Below are 18,120 nucleotides of genomic sequence, written 5' to 3' on the forward strand. Positions count from 1 at the left end.
GTAATAAAACAAGGGTAAAAGGAAGGACATAGTAACTTCTATAAGATCCCCTGGAGGGGTCTTAGTTGCTCTGCATCATGTGAAATCCTCCCAGATGAGGGATCAAATTTGTGTCTCCTGCTTTGGCAGGCAGATTCTTTACTACTGAGCCACCAGGGAAGCCCCTGTAGCAACACTTTAAATGCAACATCAAAGTCAAGAATTTTGATTCTCTTAAACTGTTAGCGCTTTTTTTTTTTTTTTTTCATTTATTTTTATTATTTGGAGGCTAATTACTTTACAATATTGTAGTGGTTTTTGTCATACATTGACATGAATCAGCCAAGGATTTACATGTATTCCCCATCCCGATCCCCCCTCCCACCTCCGTCTCTACCCGATCCCTCTGGGTCTTCCCAGTGCACCAGGCCCGAGCACTTGTCTCATGCATCCAACCTGGGCTGGTGATCTGTTTCACCCTAGATAATATACGTGTTTCGATGCTGTTCTCTAGAAACATCCCACCCTCGCCTTCTCCCACAGAGTCCAAAAGTCTGTTCTGTACATCTGTGTCTCTTTTTGTGTTTTGCATATAGGGTTATCATTACCATCTTTCTAAATTCCATATATATGTGTTAGTATATTGTAATGGTCTTTATCTTTCTGGCTTACTTCACTCTGTATAATGGGCTCCAGTTTCATCCATCTCATTAGAACTGATTCAAATGAATTCTTTTTAACGGCTGAGTAATATTCCATGGTGTATATGTACCACAGCTTCCTTATCCATCCATCTGCTGATGGGCATCTAGGTTGCTTCCATGTCCTGGCTATTATAAACAGTGCTGCGATGAACATTGGGGTGCACGTGTCTTTTTCAGATCTGGTTTCCTCGGTGTGTATGCCTAGAAGTGGTATTGCTGGGTCATATGGCAGTTTTATTTCCAGTTTTTTAAGAAATCTCCACTCTGTTCTCCATAGTGGCTGTACTAGTTTGCATTCCCACCAACAGTGTAAGAGGGTTCCCTTTTCTCCACACCCCCTCCAGCATTTATTGCTTGTAGACTTTTGGATAGCAGCCATCCTGACTGGCGTGTAATGGTACCTCCTTGTGGTTTTGATTTGTATTTCTCTAATAATGAGTGATGTTGAGCATCTTTTCATGTGTTTGTTAGCGATCTGTATGTCTTCTTTGGAGAAATGTCTGTTTAGTTCTTTGGCCCATTTTTTGATTGGGTCATTTATTTTTCTGGAGTTGAGCTGCAGGAGTTGCTTGTATATTTTTGAGATTAATCCTTTGTCTGTTGCTTCGTTTGCTATTATTTTCTCCCAATCTGAGGGCTGTCTTTTCACCTTGCTTATAGTTTCCTTTGTTGTGTTAGCACTTTTTTTACAACTTGTTTGAGATTCAATTTTTAAACCATGCAATTCATGCATTTAATGGGTACGGTTCAATGGTTCTTAGTATTTTCATCAGTTTAGTCGCTTAGTCCTGTCTGACTCTTTATGACTCCATGGACTGCAGCACGCCAGGCTTCCCTGTCTATCACCAACACCTGGAGTTTACTCACACTCATGTCCATCTCGTCAGTGATGCCATCTAACCATCTCATCCTCTGTCGTCCCCTTCTCCTCCTGCCTTCATTCTTTCCCAACATCAGGGTCTTTTCCAATGAGTCGGTTCTTCACGTCAAGTGGCCAAAGTATTGGAGTTTCAGCTTCAGCATCAGTCCTTCCAATGAATATTCAGGACTGATTTCCTTTAGGATGGACTGGTTGGATCTCCTTGCACTCCAAGGGACTCTCAAGAGTCTTCTCCAACACCGCAGTTCAAAAGCATTAATTCTTTGGTGCTCAGCTTTCTTCATAGTCCAACTCTCACATCCATACATGACTACTGGAAAAACTATAGCTTTGACTATATGGACCTTTGTTGGCAAAGTAATGTCTCTGCTTTTTAATGTGCTCTCTAGGTTGGTCATAGCTTTTCTTCCAAGGAGCAAGTGTCTTTTAATTTCATGGCTGCAGTCACCATCTGTAGTGATTTTGGAGCCCCCCAAAATAAAGCCTTTTACTATTTCCATTATTTCCCCATCTATTTGCCATGAAGTGATGGGACCGGATGCCATGATCTTAGTTTTCTGAGTGTTGAGCTTTAAGCTAACTTTTTCACTCTCCTCTTTCACTTTCATCAAGAGGCTCTTTAGCTCTTCTTTGCTTTCTGCCATAAGGATGGTGTCATGTGCGTATCTGAGTTTATTGATATTTCTCCCAGCAATCTTTATTCCACTATTTCTTCTTGACCTGCATACATATTTCTCAGGTGGCAGATCAGGTGGTCTGGTTTTCCCATCCCTTTAAGAAATTTTCACAGTTTGTTGTGATTCACACAGTCAAAGGCTTTGGTGTAGTGAGTAAAGCAAAAGTAGATGATTTTATGGAACTCTCTTGCTTTTTCGATGATCCAGCGGATGTTAGCAGTTTTCATGGAGTTGTACAGTTATCTCCACAGTCTATTTCAGAATATTTTTGACCCCATGGACTATAGCTTACCATGCTCCTCTGTCCATGGGATTTTCCAGGCAAGAGTACTGGAGTGGGTTGCCATTTCCTTCTCCAGAGTATCTTCCCAACCCAGGGATCAAACCCAGGTCTCCCGCATTGTAGGCAGACGCTTACTGTCTGAGCCACCAGGGAAGTCCTTACCAACCACTAATTTACTTTCTGTCTCTGTATATTTACCTGTTCTGGACATTGCAGGTGAATGGAATCATATAATTTGTGATTTTTTGTGTGTGACTGGTTTCTATCATTTAGCATATTGTTTTCATAGTCCACCCATTTAAATCATGAATCAGTGTTTCATTACTTTTTGTTACCAAATAGTCATACGTTTTTTGGATTTACCATATTTTCCTTACTTTCCATTCATCAGTTGTTTAACATTTGGATATTAGCACTTTTTTTTTTTAAACCAAAAAACTCTTTATTGCAGAGGTACAGAAAGGTAAAAGGCAGAGATATACAGCAATAAAGTAGGTGTGGTCAGGAGGGGACAAGCAGATGTGGGCCACACGTCAGCAAGAATAGTGGCCAAGACATAGGGTCTCTTGTCGATAATTTATGCTGTAATAAAAGTGGGGTATTAGCACATTTTGAATTCTTATTCACTTAGTCTCTGTGCTGTCCAGTGGACTTGAGGGAAAGGACCAAAAGGTAGTGACAATGATGAATACTATTTACAGGATGTTCTTATATAAGCATTATCTCTAAGATTGTACAATCCAAGGTTCATGAAACAAACACATAGGCAACTATCACCCAGTGTTATACACTAAGTGTTAATGGATGTACAGGGAAGGAAGTTCATATAGTAGTTGATGAGCTTGAAAAGTAGGCTTAAAGCCAGGTAGTGGAGGATTTTAAAGGCTATGCTGAGACATTTGGGCTTATTCCACAAGCACTTTGTTCTGTGAGGGTAGTTATTAAGATTATCAGGCTGAGCAACAACCATGGCTGGTAACAGAGGGAAAGGCAAGTTAGAGGATACTACAGATACACCTTGTTTTTATTGTGCGTCACTTTATTGCTTATCATAGGTTTGCAATTTTTATAAATTGAAGGTTTGTAGCAATCCTGCTTCAAGCAAGTTTATCAGCACCACTTTTCCAACAGCATTTGCTGACTTTTTGTCTCTGTGTCACCGTTTGGTAATTCTCACAGTATTGCAGACTTTTTCATTATGATTATATTTGTAATGGTGATCTGTGGTCTTTGATGTTACTATTGCAAAAAGATTACAACTTGTTAAAGGCTTAGATTATGGTTAGCAATTTTTAGCAATAAAGTATTTTATAAATAAAGGACTCTTGAGAGCCCCTGGGACAGCAAGGAGATCCAACCAGTCAGTCCTAAAGGAAGTCAACCCTGAATATTCATTGGAAGGACTGATGCTGAAGCTAAAGCTTCAGTGCTTTGGCCACCTGATGCAAAATGCTGATTCATTAGACAAGACCCTGATGCCGGGAAAGAGTGAAGGCAGTAGGAGAGGAGGGTGACAGAGGATAAGATGGTTGGATGCCATCACTGGCTCAGTGGAGATAAGTTTGAGTAAACTCCGGGGGTTGGTGATGGACAGGGAGGCCTGGCATGCTGTGGTTCATGGGGTCGCAAAGAGTCGGACACGACTGAGCGACTGAATTGAACTGAACTGAATTCTATGGAGGAAGCTATTGGTCAGAGGACTTAGAGGTTGAGAGTCTTTGGGTGGTAAGTTTCATTCCTTGGAGACAGAAGAAATTAGAGGCAAGATGTCAGTTTTTCAAGGTTGTAAGATGAAAACGACAAGGCATACATGAAGGTTTGGTCAGTATCCATATGCTCTTGTGTACTAGCCAACAATCCATGATAAATACTATTTATCAAAATAAATATATATCAGTTGATATAAGTATCAATATTTGTAGTAGTCCAAGGACTAAAAACAAACTTGGTAATACCAAGACCCTATGGTTTCAAGATTGGAAAAGGTAGTTTTTTACTTTTTTCTTCTCATTCATTGTTCATTTATTGTTTTCTTATTTAGCACCAACCATTGCTAAGAGCATTATATGATTGTTGTTGTTTAGTCAGTTGTGGCCAACTCTTTGCAACCCCATGGACTAGCCCCTCAGGCTACATCCTGTCCATGTGATTTTCCCAGCAGGAATATGGAAATGGGTTGCCAGTTCCTTCTCCAGGGAATCCTCCCTGGCTGCCTCGCAGGGAATTTCTTTACCCCCGAGCCATCTGGGAAGCCCACCTCACTTAACTCTAACAGCAGTACAAAAGCTATTATTCATATTTTACTAAGGAAGCTACAGCTCAGACAGCCATAACCTACTGAAGATAATCTACTGAAAGATGCCCTTTGTGAAACACACTTTTACATGAGATCATTGTTTCTTAAATTTTGGCATCCATGGGATGGTCCAAAGCAGCCTCCTTCAAACACAGACTCTTGAAATTAACTCTTACTTTGTAACCAAATTCTATATTCCACTCTACAGTGCATTTTTATTAGTTTTACTATTATTATAAAAGGATATTGTCTGTTTCATTACCTGTACAACTAGTTACTGAGAGAGATCCTCTTATATTTTATAAAACTGAAACCAAAGTATATGTCAGACAGTTTTCCCTATCTTGGTGTCACAGTGTTTTAAAAGCATGAGACAAGTGCTCAGGTCTGGTGCACTGGGATGACCCAGAGGGATGGGATGGGGAGGGAGGTGGGAAGGGGAGTCAGGATGGGGAACACATGTAAATCCATGGCTGATTCATATCAATGTATGGCAAAAACCACTATAATATTGTAAAGTAATTAGCCTCCAGCTAATAAAAATAAAGGAAAAAAAAAAGTCTAGACTTAAATAAATCACTGCATATGGCAATTCTTTTTTCACTGCTTTATCAGCCATATAAGAGGGGGATGCTCAGAATGTTTAAGTAATATGTCAGTTTTAGGCTTCTATTAAAAGGAATTTTGATAAGTGTTTTTCTCTTGATAATAGTTTTTATATCATATATTGGACTGGAGTGGTTGCTTTTCCAGTGTGCAAGGGGACAGCCTCTAAATAATACTCATCAAAGGCCTTTTTCAGTAAAGAGACAACAATATAGTTGTTCTTTACTTTTGTGGGTCTTGCTATTTATAAACTAAACCAGGATTCTCAAAGGACTCATTTTCACTACAACCAGTTTGCTTAACACAACTCTCAAAACATCATTTCAGTGCAATGATCTTGAAATATAAAGTTGCATTCACAGTTTTATCTTACATTTGTTGATTGGAAAATACTTAGCCTTAGAAATGTTATTTTCTGTATAAACCAACTTTGAACCATTCTTTGAAAGTTAACAATGATTTCATTAATCTTACCCATATTTTTACTGCCCTATTGTGACATCTCTTTTTTACTCCATGAGGAAAAGTCATTGCCAGAAATTGACCAATATCTTTTTTTCTTTAGCTATATATGTGTGAAGTAGCAAGCTTTCAGATTTTAGCAAGCTTCATATGTCATTAAAAATTTGTCTTAAAAAAATGAGTCCTCTGATTATTGAATTTTTTATCATTTGAAAAATGCTCTGTTGAGCACCTTAAGAAAATCCAAAGCTTAACTTTGATGTAAGGTAATCTCAGTGATTATTGTAGTGTATTTTAGTATATTAAGAATTTTAAAGTGATCTTGAAGAATTAGGTTTCTTATAATTTTCTACTGTATATTTGGCTCCACAACCCTACTTTTTTTCCACAAGCATTACCTTGATCTCTTTAAAATTTATATACTTTGTTGAAAATCACTAGATAATTTACCATCAAGTATAAAGTAGACCTTCATAAAATACCATATCATTGATATAGCCAGCGTAGACTAATGAAATAACTAAATCACTAAAGTCAGTACTATCATTTAGTGGTAGGATAAAGAACCTCAGTTGATCAGGCAATTTCTCAAGTATGTATTGCATACACTAAAATTTATCATTTGATAGTATCTATTGATGATGGCATTTCTTAAATTGAGGTATAATTTATAGATAACATTAGTTTCAGGTATACAACATAATGTGGTTTCCCAGATGGCTCAGTGGTAAAGAATCTACCTGTCAGTGCAGGAGATACAGGTTTGATACGCGGGTTTGATCCCTAGGTCAGGAAGATCCCCTGGAAACCTTGTCCGGTATTCTTGCCTGGAAAATCCCATGGACAGAGGAGCTTGGCGGGTTGCAGTCCATGGGGTCACAAAGAATCGGACATAACTGAGCACGCAGGCAAGCATGCAACATAATGATTAGATACTTATATATATTTTGCAAAATGTTCCCCAAAATGTCTGGTCGACATCTGTCACCATACATAGTTATAAAATTTTTTTTCTTGTGATGAGAACAAGATCTCCTCTCAGCAACTTTCAACTATACAATACAGTATCATAGTCACCCTGCTATACATTACATCCATTTGACTTATTTTGTAACTGGAAGTTTGTAACTTTTGACCCCTTTCACTCATTTTCCCCACCCCTCCACCCCTGCCTCTGACAGCCGCCAGTCTATTCTCTGTATCTGTGATTTTGGTTTTGTTTTTTGGATTTTGGATTTTTGGATTTCACATAAAAGTGAGGTCATACAGTGTTTATATTTCTCTGTCCAACTTATTTCATTTAGCACCAGGGATACCCATGTTGTCACAAATGGCAAGGTTTCCTTCTTAGGTAAAGCTGAATAATATTCAACTGTGTATGTATACGCCACATTTTCTTTGTCTTTTCATCTATCGATGGACAATTGTTTCCATTTCTTGGCTATTATAAATATTTTTGCAGTGAATGTGGGGGTGCATATATCTTTTTGTTAGTCTTTTCATTTTCTTCAGATAAAATACTTAGAATTGCTGAATCATATGGTAATTTCTGTTTTTAATATTTTAAGGAACCTCCACACTATTTTCCATAGTGGCTAGACCAATTTGCCTTCCCACCAGCAGTGCCCAGGGGTTCTCTTTTCTTACCAACACTTGCTGTTTCTTATCTTTTTTATAATAACTCTTCTAACAAAGGCATGAGGCAGTATCTCACTGTGGTCTTGATTTGCTTTTCCCTGACGATTAGTGATGTTGAGTACCTCATCATTTGTCTATTGGCCCTCTGTTTGCCTTCTTTGGGAAAAATTGCCTACTTAAATCTTCTGCCCACATTTTAATCAGATTTTTTTTTTTTTTTTTTTGCTATTAAGTGGTATGAGTTTTTTATATATTGTATTTTAGGTATTACCCTCTTGTCAGATATATAATTTGCAAGTATCTTTTCTGACAATGGCACTTTTTTAACTCTTTTTCTCCCCTTTTTTTTCTCTTTTTTTGATTGAGTACAAATATGGCCTTTTCTGATATATTGTATATGGTTTCATCAGAATTACTTGTTTTATGAGCTCTGCCTTCTAAAATGATTCTTAAACTGATTTTGAAGGAAGTTTCAAGCAATATGTAAATTTTTTCTTCATTGATATTATATTATTCCTAACAAAGACATCTATTATTATGTAAGTTTTAAGTGAGGGGGAAAAAAGTCTAATGATTTCCCTTGAGAAAAGTTCTGAGTTTTCATCATGAAAAATTTACATATACACAAGTAAAGAGACTAGTATAACAGGCTCTGTGTCTTTTACACTTCTTCAGTAATTACTGATGTCCTGTTGTCCTTGTTACATCTGTTCCTCTCACCACTTTTTGTTGATCCTCATTGTTTTTCTAGAGTATTTCAAAGGAAGTCCCAGACATCCTTTTATTTCACCCATTAATAGTTCAGTAAACATTGCTATGGCTTCCCCAGTGGCTCAGGGGTAAAGATGCACCTGCAGTGCAGGAGACTTAAAGACGTGGGTTCAATTCCTGGATCTGGAGGATCCCCTGAAGGAAGAAGTGGCAACCCACTCCATTATTCTTGCCGGGAAAATACCATGGACAGAGGAAGGAGCATGGCGGACTACAGTCAATAGGGTTGCAAAGAGTTGGACTTGACTGAGTGACTGAATACACACACATATGTACAAGCATTGCCAACAAGTAAATATTTTTAAATGTAAGTTTAATATCTTTATCACAGCCAACAAAATGAACAAAAATTTCTTAATATCATATAATAGTCTATATTTAATTCTTCCTATTGACTCAAAACTACTCTTTTAGAGTTGGTTTGTTTGAATCAAGAGCCCACTGAGGTCCACACATACACTTGATTAATACCGTTCTTAACTCTCTTTTAGTCTGTAACAGTCCCCTCTCTCCTTTTTCTCCCCTATGTCATTTGTCTGATGAAGAAATTAGATCATTTGACCTATAGAATTTCCTATATTCTGGCTCACTTTATCCTTATAATGTTGTTTAACATTACCCTCTATCCTCCATATTTTCTGTAATCTAATAAGGAGTTGTTATTGAAGCTTGATTAGATTTTAGTTGCTTTTTTCTTTCTTGTAAAGAATGCTTCCAAAGTGACACAGTATTCTTCCTGTTACATCACAGCGGGAGGCACGTGACATCTGGTTATTTCACTTCGAGCAGTATTTACATGGATCAGGTCATCATCATCAAGTTCCCCTTTTACACGTTGGTTTTAGCATTCACTGACTTGTACAGTTTGTCAGCAGGGTCCTCAATGCACAGAAATTAAATTCAGTGATTTATTTTTCACTAAGAGGGAAGAGGCAGCTTTCATTTACTGAGCAGTTTTTATGTGCCAGAAATTTGTCTTGGCAGTTTACCTATATTCTTTCATTTGTCCTTCCCCAAATTTTGTGCATTCTGTTATCATCATTCTAATTTAATAGATAAGTGTTGTGTTAGTTGCTCCATTGTATCCAATTCTTTGTGGCCCCATCGACTATATCTTACCAGTCTCCTCTGTCCATGGAATTCTCCAGGCCAAGAAATACTACAGTGAGTTGTCATTCCTTCTCCAGGGGATCTTCTTGATCCAGGGATTGAACCTGAGTCTCCCGCTTTACAGGCAAATTATTTACCATCTAATCTACTGCAAATAGAGAAGTCATATCGCTAATAAATGATCTAGTTGAACTGATTTTAGGAAGAATTTTTACAGAAAAAATTAATTCTTATATAAAGAAAATGTTAATTCTTATTTACATTAAGAAATAGATAAGATAGATTAGGGCTTCCCTGGTGGCTCAGACATTAAAGAATCCGCCTGCATTGTGGAAGACCTGGCTTCAATCCTTGGGTCAGAAAGATCCCCTGGAGGAGGTCATGACAACCCATTCCAGTATTCTTGCCTGGAGAATCCACATGGACAGAGGAAACTACTGGGCTAAAGTCCATGATGTTGCACAGAGTCGGACAAGACTGAAGCGACTAAGCAGCAGCAAGATAGATTAAATATAAAGACCAAATTGAATGAGAATGAAAACATCTATAGCATTTGTATTACTATCAGTAAATGATATCAGTGTCATATAAGCTAGGTACCTCCTTTGTCCCAGTTATGGTCCATTGGAGTCCAACAAATAATTTATTTCAGTCTTAAATATCCCTTTAATGGACTAAAAATGTAAGCTATATGGTACTTCATTTTATAGAAAGTCCTGCTGTCTGCCAAGTAACATTTTTATAAAATGAAAACTATATCATAAAACATTTTCTAATAGTAAAGCATGCAAAAACACTGCAGTGTTGATGAGAGAAATCTTGAAATTTCTTCTACAAGTCTTTAAACATCATTTGTCTTCCTAGTTTGGAGTTAGTCTTGTCCAGAGCAAGTTGATGTCTGTATGACCTCCCAAAGTCCTTTCTAGTCCTGTGATTCTCACACTAATGAATTCAAACAGAGAAGGATTGTTGGGCCAAAACTCAGAGTATCTTCAGAGCCAGCATGTAGGAAAAGTTACAAAATACAGATGTCTGTCAGGGATGAAGTCCAAAGGGAGAAAGAAGCAGGCCAAGAGTCAGAAATAGATATGTTGTTGTACCCCCCCCAAAAAAGTTTTGAATTTGGCCTTTAGCCAAAAGAAATTTTTTTGATACTTAAATCAAATTATTAAGCCATAATACTCAGTTGAGGTACAATACAGTCCTGTGGTTGAGGATATGTAGTTGGGAAAAAATTATAGTTCATTCCATTCAAGGAAATGCAGACCAACTCTCAGTTCCTCAGACCTGTGCCAGATTGTACTTTTTAAAGAATCTGTAATCCTGTGTTTTTCCTTCAGGAGTAAAATCATTCTGATGGTCTTTGGAATTAGCAGTATTTGCACATCGAGAATTACAAATGAAAATCAAAGTCTTTAAAATATTGTTTGACTATATAACATATGACAGAAATGTTTAGCTCTTTAACCTTGCAAGTAAGCTGTTCTTTGTCTTATATGGAAACGTTTTTAAAATTACTACCATTTATTTTAATTGCTTACTGAATTTTTAAGAAGTGGTCGTATTGGGGAATATAAAAGAATTTGTTCTTTGTGATTTTTTACTTTTTTGAGAGTGACGTGTTCCAAAAATACTTTTTTCCCTTGGGCAGCAGGGTCAGAGGAAGAGGATTCTGTAGGGAACACCCAAGAAGGTGCTTGGTCATTCTTTGTGGATAGAAAAACTGTTCTATGGGCACAGCTTGTTGCTGGGTTGTTGTTGTTTTCCTTTTTAATCACACCCATACTATTTGTTCATTTTCTATTTTACATTGTTTTCTTTCCATGAATCTCAAGAGAAAAATTTGTCCCATAAAGTCTGTGATGTACCCCTAAGCAGCAAATTAGGTGTCTGTGGCTCTTATTCTAGTCTATGATGTGTTATGAATGTAACTAAATTGTCTAAAAAGCATTCCCCAAACTCATCTTTTCCACATTACATTCTTTCTACATGATGATTCGCTTAACAGGACATAGGTCACCACCAAATAATGGTGGTCAGTACAGCCAGAAATTCTATCTGCAGATTTATGAAGAAAGAGCCAGTCATTCCAGCCCAGGAAATTTGCCTCTCTGTAGATTTTCTGAGATGATTTTGCAAGACTTAGAAAATTATAGATAACTATGAGAGCCTTCTTTGTTCCCTTAGCCACCTGAAACCTGAAAACAAACCAGCTGAACAGAGCTGTGGTTTGATATGTTCAGTTGGTATATAAATAGACATATTTTCTAACACCCTGTGGCTGTTCTTAATGGTAAATCGGAAAAGTATAAGATTAAGAGTGATTGGCACTGAACTACTGTAAGTCGTCATTTCAGGCAAATTTGACATGACATGAAATAAGGAAAGAATCACAGTCAGTGTCAAAGCCATTCATGTTTCCTTGTAAGGATATAATCACCTGTGTGCCTGATTGCTTTCCTTCTGCATGGATGTCACTTTGGGACTGTAGTTTTGAGGTGGCCATTTGCGAGCATGATTGCCCCAGGAAGCTATACAGTTTGCTCATGTTTGCTGCATCAGACTGGAACATATATTTGAGATTCCAAAGTCTTAAGTGTTGTGAGCAAAATTTAGCTGTATACCTAATGATAAAAAAAAGAATTAATGCTTGCTGATTTTCAAGTTTATAGTCAAATCTTATCCGTTTTTAAAAAATTATTTATTAAAAAAATTTTTTTTAATGATTTCTGCCAATGACCTGTCATCTCTTGTCAACTAGATTTTATGTGTGTTTGAAATATAACAGTTCACATTTTGTTTAATTATATGTGTTTTGTATTCATTCGTAATATAATATTTCCAAGGTAGAGAAGACTTTAAATGGAATCCTGAAAAGATGAAATACATCTTGTATACATGTGAATTTTTATTATTTTTATATTTCTAGTGACCTTTTATACATTGTTCATTACTTGACCTCCAGAGGGTATCCTCAGGTATCTCCCAGGATCGGAAAGTTGCCCTTCTTTAGGATATCTTGGGCCTGTTTTTATTACTGACGCCTTCCTTCACATGGACTTCTTGAGGGCATTTATATGATGTTTATCTTTGCTCTCCAGTGTCTAACGTAGTACTTAGTAAAAGTTGATTGTGACTGAGTGAAAGCTTAAAATGAAATAGAGTAAGCTTAGCTTCCCTGGTGGCTCAGAGGTTAAACCATCTGCCTGCATTACAGGAGACCCGGATTCAATCCCTGAGTCAGGAAGATCCCCTGGAGAAGGAAATGGCAACCCACTCCAGTATTCTTGCCTGGAGAATCCCATGGATGGAGGAGCCTGGTAGGCTACAGTCCATGGGGTCGCAAAGAGTCGGACACGACTGAGTGACTTCACTCTAGCTTAATGTATTGAGACTGTCTCCTAAAGATAGTTGCCAAAGTAAGGTCCTGCCTGTATATTTCTTGTAGTCTGGGCTCTATATGCTGTTGTCATGATTGGTTTGGTAGATCTGTGAAGCCTCCTGAATGAACAGGCTGAAGACAAGGAGACCCTTGTAATATTTATGCTAAGAGGATTAAACAGAGTATAGAGGCTGGTGAAAGTGAAAGTGTTAGTCACTCATTCATGTCCGACTCTCTGCTACCCCATGGACTGTAGCCTGCCAGGCTACAAGAATATTGGAGTGGGTAGCCTGTCCCTTCTCCAGGGGATCTTCCGAACCCAGGGATCAAACCCAGGTCTCCCGAATTGGCAGCAGATTCTTTACCGTCTGAGCCTACACAGAAGAGTCAGGGATTTACCTAGGTGCTCAGGCTGGGGTTGTACACACACAGGCACACACAGATAAATACAAGAAAAGGTAGTGTGGTTAAGTGCCAGTAAAAGTTTAAGCCGTATGTCTTTGGGGAATTCTGAAGAGAAATCACTTCTAACTTTGATTATTAGAGAAGAGTTTTTTTGTTTGTTTTGTTTCTCTAGAAAAAAGACGAGAGAAGTTTTGAAAGATGAACTAGATTTCAAGAAGCACTGATGGAGACAAACTAATGACAGCTAAGGTGATATGTAGTATAAAAGTAGGAGATTAGGTTGAGGAGATAGGAAAGGGCCAGAACTGGAGCATAATTCTTTAGGAATGTTAATGGAATTTTCGCAGAGTTTCATTTTTACCACATTGAGATTTGTTTCCTTAGGACATTTAATCCAGAATACCAGAGCTCAATCAAGGTTACTGTTTCGAAAACTGTATTGTACAGCCTGCCCTTTATTCAGGGCTTGATTGTGTACAGGCTTGGTTTTTTTAATTCTTCATACTTTTTCTTCTTTTTTCTTCCTGCTCTCTGCCTACAAATAGGTCTTCTTCCCATCCTACCTCCATGCAGAGTTAAAATCACGAGTCACTCTTGAATACTTATTAGCAGTTCTATCAAAGATCTGGTGAAAAGACAGCATGGAGTTATGGACTTATGCTTTGAAAAGATAAACTCTCTCACTGATAAATAGTTAAACCACATTAATTTAGACTATAAAGATAGATTAAAATTTACCAGGGAAGTATAGAGTAATTCTGTGAAAGCTTTTTTTCTTAATCATACTTTAAATCATTTCTGGCAATACCAGGTACTTAACTATTTATGTATTACTTGTTTGTAAGTTCCATGAAGTCACGAACCACATCTCTCTCTCTCTTTTTGACTGTTTGATCCCTGACTTGCCCTTAATATAGAAACAATACATGTTTAGTGAATAAATTAAGAATCAGTCAGTTCAGTTCAGTCACTTAGTCGTGTCCGACTCTTTGCGACCCCATGAACCGCAGCACACCAGGCCTCCCTGTCCATCACCAACTCCCAGAGTTTACCCAAATCCATGTCCATTGTGTCGATGATGCCACCCATCCATCTCATCCTCTGTCGTCCCCTTCTCCTCCTGCCCTCAATCTTTCCCAGCATCAGGGTCTTTTGCAGTGAGTCAGCTTTCCACATGAGGTGGCCAAAGATTTGGAGTTTCAGCTTCAAAATCAGTCCCTCCAGTGAACAACCAGTACTGATCTCCTTTAGGATGGACTGGTTAGATCTCCTTGCAGTCCAAGGGACTCTCAAGAGTTTTCTCCAACACCACAGTTCAAAAGCATCAATTCTTTGGCTCTCAGCTTTCTTTATAGTCCAACTCTCAAATCCATACATGACTAATGGGAAAAACATAGCCTTGACTAGATGGACCTTTGTTGACAAAGATACTTTGTTGACAAAGTAATGCTTAGTAATGCTTTTTAATATGCTGTCTAGGTTGATCATAACTTTCCTTCCAAGGAGCAAGTGTCTTTTAATTTCATGACTGCAGTCACCATCTGCAGTGATTTTGGAGCCCAGAAGACTAAACTCAGCTACTGTTTCCACTGTTTCCCCATCTATTTGCCATGAAGTGATGGGTCCGGGTGCCATGATCTTAGTTTTCTGAATGTTGAGCTTTAAGCCAACATTTTCACTTCCTCTTTCACTTTCATCAAGAGGCTCTTTAGTTCTTCTTCACTTCCTGCGATAAGGGTGGTGTCATCTGCATATCTGAGGTTATTGATATTTCTGCCAGCAGTCTTGATTCCAGCTTGTGCTTCCTCCAGCCCAGCGTTTCTCATGATGTATTCTGCATATAAGTTAAATAAGCAGCGTGACAATATACAGCCTTGACATACTCCTTTTCTTATTTGGAACCAGTCTGTTGTTCCATGTCCAGTTCTAGCTGTTGCTTCCTGACCTGCATGCAGGTTTCTCAAGAGGCAGGTCAGGTGGTCTGGTATTCCCATCTCTCTCAGAATTTTCCAGTTTATTGTGATCCACATAGTCAAAGGCTTTGGCATAGGTAATGAAGCAGAAATAGATATTTTTCTGGAACTCTCTTGCTTTTTCAATGATCCAGCAGATATTGGCAATTTGATCTCTGGTTCCTCTGCCTTTTCTAAAATTAAGAATACTTATAAGCTAAAATGGAGTAGGAAATGGCAACCCACTCCAATATTCTTGCCTGGAAATTCCCATGGACAGAGGAACCTGGTGGGCTGCAGTCCCTGGGGTTGCAAAGAGTTGGACACAACTGAGCATGCACATACAAAACAGACTCACAGACATAGAGAACAAACTTGGGATTGCCAAGGAGAAGAGGGAAAGAGGAGGGATGGACTGGGAGTTTGGGGTTAGTAGATGCAAACTTATTACATTTGGTGTGGATAAACAAGGTCCAACTTTATAGCACAGGGAACTATATTCAATATCCTGTAATAAACCATGACTGAAAAGAATATGAAAAAGAATATATACATGTATGTATAACTGAATCACTTAGCTATGCAGAAGTTAACACAATATTGTAAATCAATTATACTTCAATAAAATTAAAAGAAAAAAGAATACTTATAAACTAATTAATCTCACTTTTACACATTCATTTAAATAAATATGTGATATATGTGGTACATATGAAATTGTATGCTAAATAAAGTATGTGAGGGAGTGAGTGAAAGTCGCAAAAAGTCGCTGACTCTTTGGGACTCCATGGACTGTAGCCTGCCAGGCTCCTCTGTCCATGGAATTCTTGAGGCCAGAATACTGGAGTGGGTAGCTGTTTCCTTCTCCAGGAGATCGTCCCAACCCAGAAATTGAACACAGGTCTCCCACATTACAGGCAGATTCTTTACTGTCTGAGCCAAAAATACTGGAGTGGGTAGCCAATCCCTTCTCTAGGGGATCTTCTCGACCCAAGAATTGAAACAGGATCCCCTGTATTGCAGGTGGAGTCTTTACCAGCTGAGCTACCAGGGAAGCCCTAAATAAACTATAAATATAGTCAAAAATTATGAAGGGTTTGAGCTCTACCCCATTTGCAAGTTAACACCTTAGCCTGCCAGAGTCTCTTGGATGCTTCTAGAACATATGGTAGTGCTGGATCAGAGGTGAAGGACAGTTTTTACCTACAATGGTGTGTCTGCATATGTGCCAGCTCTCCAAGTCTCTGTTCCCAGGTGATGCTTAAACACAGTGAGTTACATTACAAGATTGGAACCCTGAACTTGGGGAACCTGAATCTTTTGAAATGGGAGATAAGCATGCTTGCCCTTTGTAGAGAGATACTGTCTCTGTCTTCCATAGCTGTTTGCTATGCATATTAAGTTGAAAAGATAATCTTGACCAAAGACAATGCCTTTTTTCTAAGATAGTGGGAATGTGATAGACCTATGGAGAAGTATTTCCTAAGAGACATATACTCTAAAGGGCCTCTATGAGGGCAACATTTTTCATCTAATCAAGGAATCAACAAATTATAGCCTGCCCATCAAATGCGGCCTACCACCTGATTTTGTAAATAAAAATGTATTGGAACACACACGTACTCATTTAGATATTATTTACATACTGAAATCTTGTTGTTCAGTTGCTAAGTCATACCTGACTCTTTGCAGCCCAATGGACTGCTGGTTCCCCTGTCCATCACCAACTCCCCGAGCTTGCTGAAACTTGTCCATAGAGTCAGTGATGCCATCCAACCATCTCATCCTTTTTCGTCCCCTTCTCCATCTGCCTTCAGTCTTTCCCAGGATCAGGGCCTTTTCCAGTGAGTTGGCTCTTCACATCAGGTGGCCAAAGTATTGGAGTTTCAGCTTCAGCATCAGTCCTTCCAGTGAATATTCAGGGTTGGTTTCCATATGACTGATTTGATCTCCTTGCTGTCCAGAGGACTCTCAAGAGTTTTCTCCAGCACCACAGTTTGAAAGCGTCAATTCTTTGGTGCTCAGCTTTCTTTATGGTATCTGTACATGACTATTGGAAAAACCATAATTTTGAATGTACAGATCTCTGTCAGCAAGGTGATGTCTCTGCTTTTTAATATGCTGTCTAGTTTGGTTATAGCTTTTCTTCCAAGGAGCAAGAGTCTTTTAATTTCATGGCTGCAGTCACTGTCTGCAGTAATTTTGGAACCCAAGAAAAGAAAGTCTATCAGTGTTTCCTTTTTTCCCCATCTATTTGCCATGAAGTGATGGGAGCAAATACTATGATCCTACTAGTTTTTTTTTTTTCTACTAGTTTTTTGAATTTTGAGTTTTAAGCCAACTTTTTCACTCTCATCTTTCACCTTCATCAAGAGGCTCTTTAGTTCCTCTTTACTTTCTGCCATTAGAGTGGTATCATCTGCATATCTGAGGTTATTGATACTTCTCCCAGAAATCTTGATTCCAGCTTGTGATTCATCCAGCCTGGCATTTCACATGACGTACTCTGCATATAAGTTAAATAAGCACGGTAACAATATATAGCCTTGACCTACTCCATTCCCAATTTTGAACCAGTCTGTTGTTCTGTATCTGGTTCTAACTCTTCCTTCTTGACCTACATACAGGTTTCTCAAGAGGCAGGTAAGGTGGTCTGTTATTCCCATTTCTTTAAGAATTTTCCACAGTTTGTTGTGATCCACCTGCTGCAATAGGCAGTCAAGTAGTTGCAACACAGAGCGTATAACGCAGAAAGTCTCCAGTGTTTGCCATCACTTATTTAGCCTTTTATAGAGCAGTTTTGTTGACCTCTTGATCTAAACATTTAACTTTATGTCACGCCTTCATAAGACATTACAGGCTTGCTTTTGGTTCTAAAATATTTGCATTTTTTTTCAGTTATTCTGTAATCCCAGTTGATTTCTTCCCAGTTATTAAAGATTACTGTCTCTGTTGGAAAAGGAAATGGTAACCCA

General features: G+C 38.3%; 1 protein-coding gene across 1 annotated transcript in view; it reads left to right on the forward strand.

The window, feature by feature from the left end:
• Positions 1 to 18,120, forward strand: part of VPS13B (vacuolar protein sorting 13 homolog B) — a 763,389-nt gene that overhangs the window by 622,189 nt on the left and 123,080 nt on the right. The gene's annotated exons all lie outside the window — the stretch shown is intronic.

This window comes from Muntiacus reevesi, chromosome 12 (genome assembly GCF_963930625.1).
Source record: "Muntiacus reevesi chromosome 12, mMunRee1.1, whole genome shotgun sequence".
Taxonomy (NCBI): domain Eukaryota; kingdom Metazoa; phylum Chordata; class Mammalia; order Artiodactyla; family Cervidae; genus Muntiacus; species Muntiacus reevesi.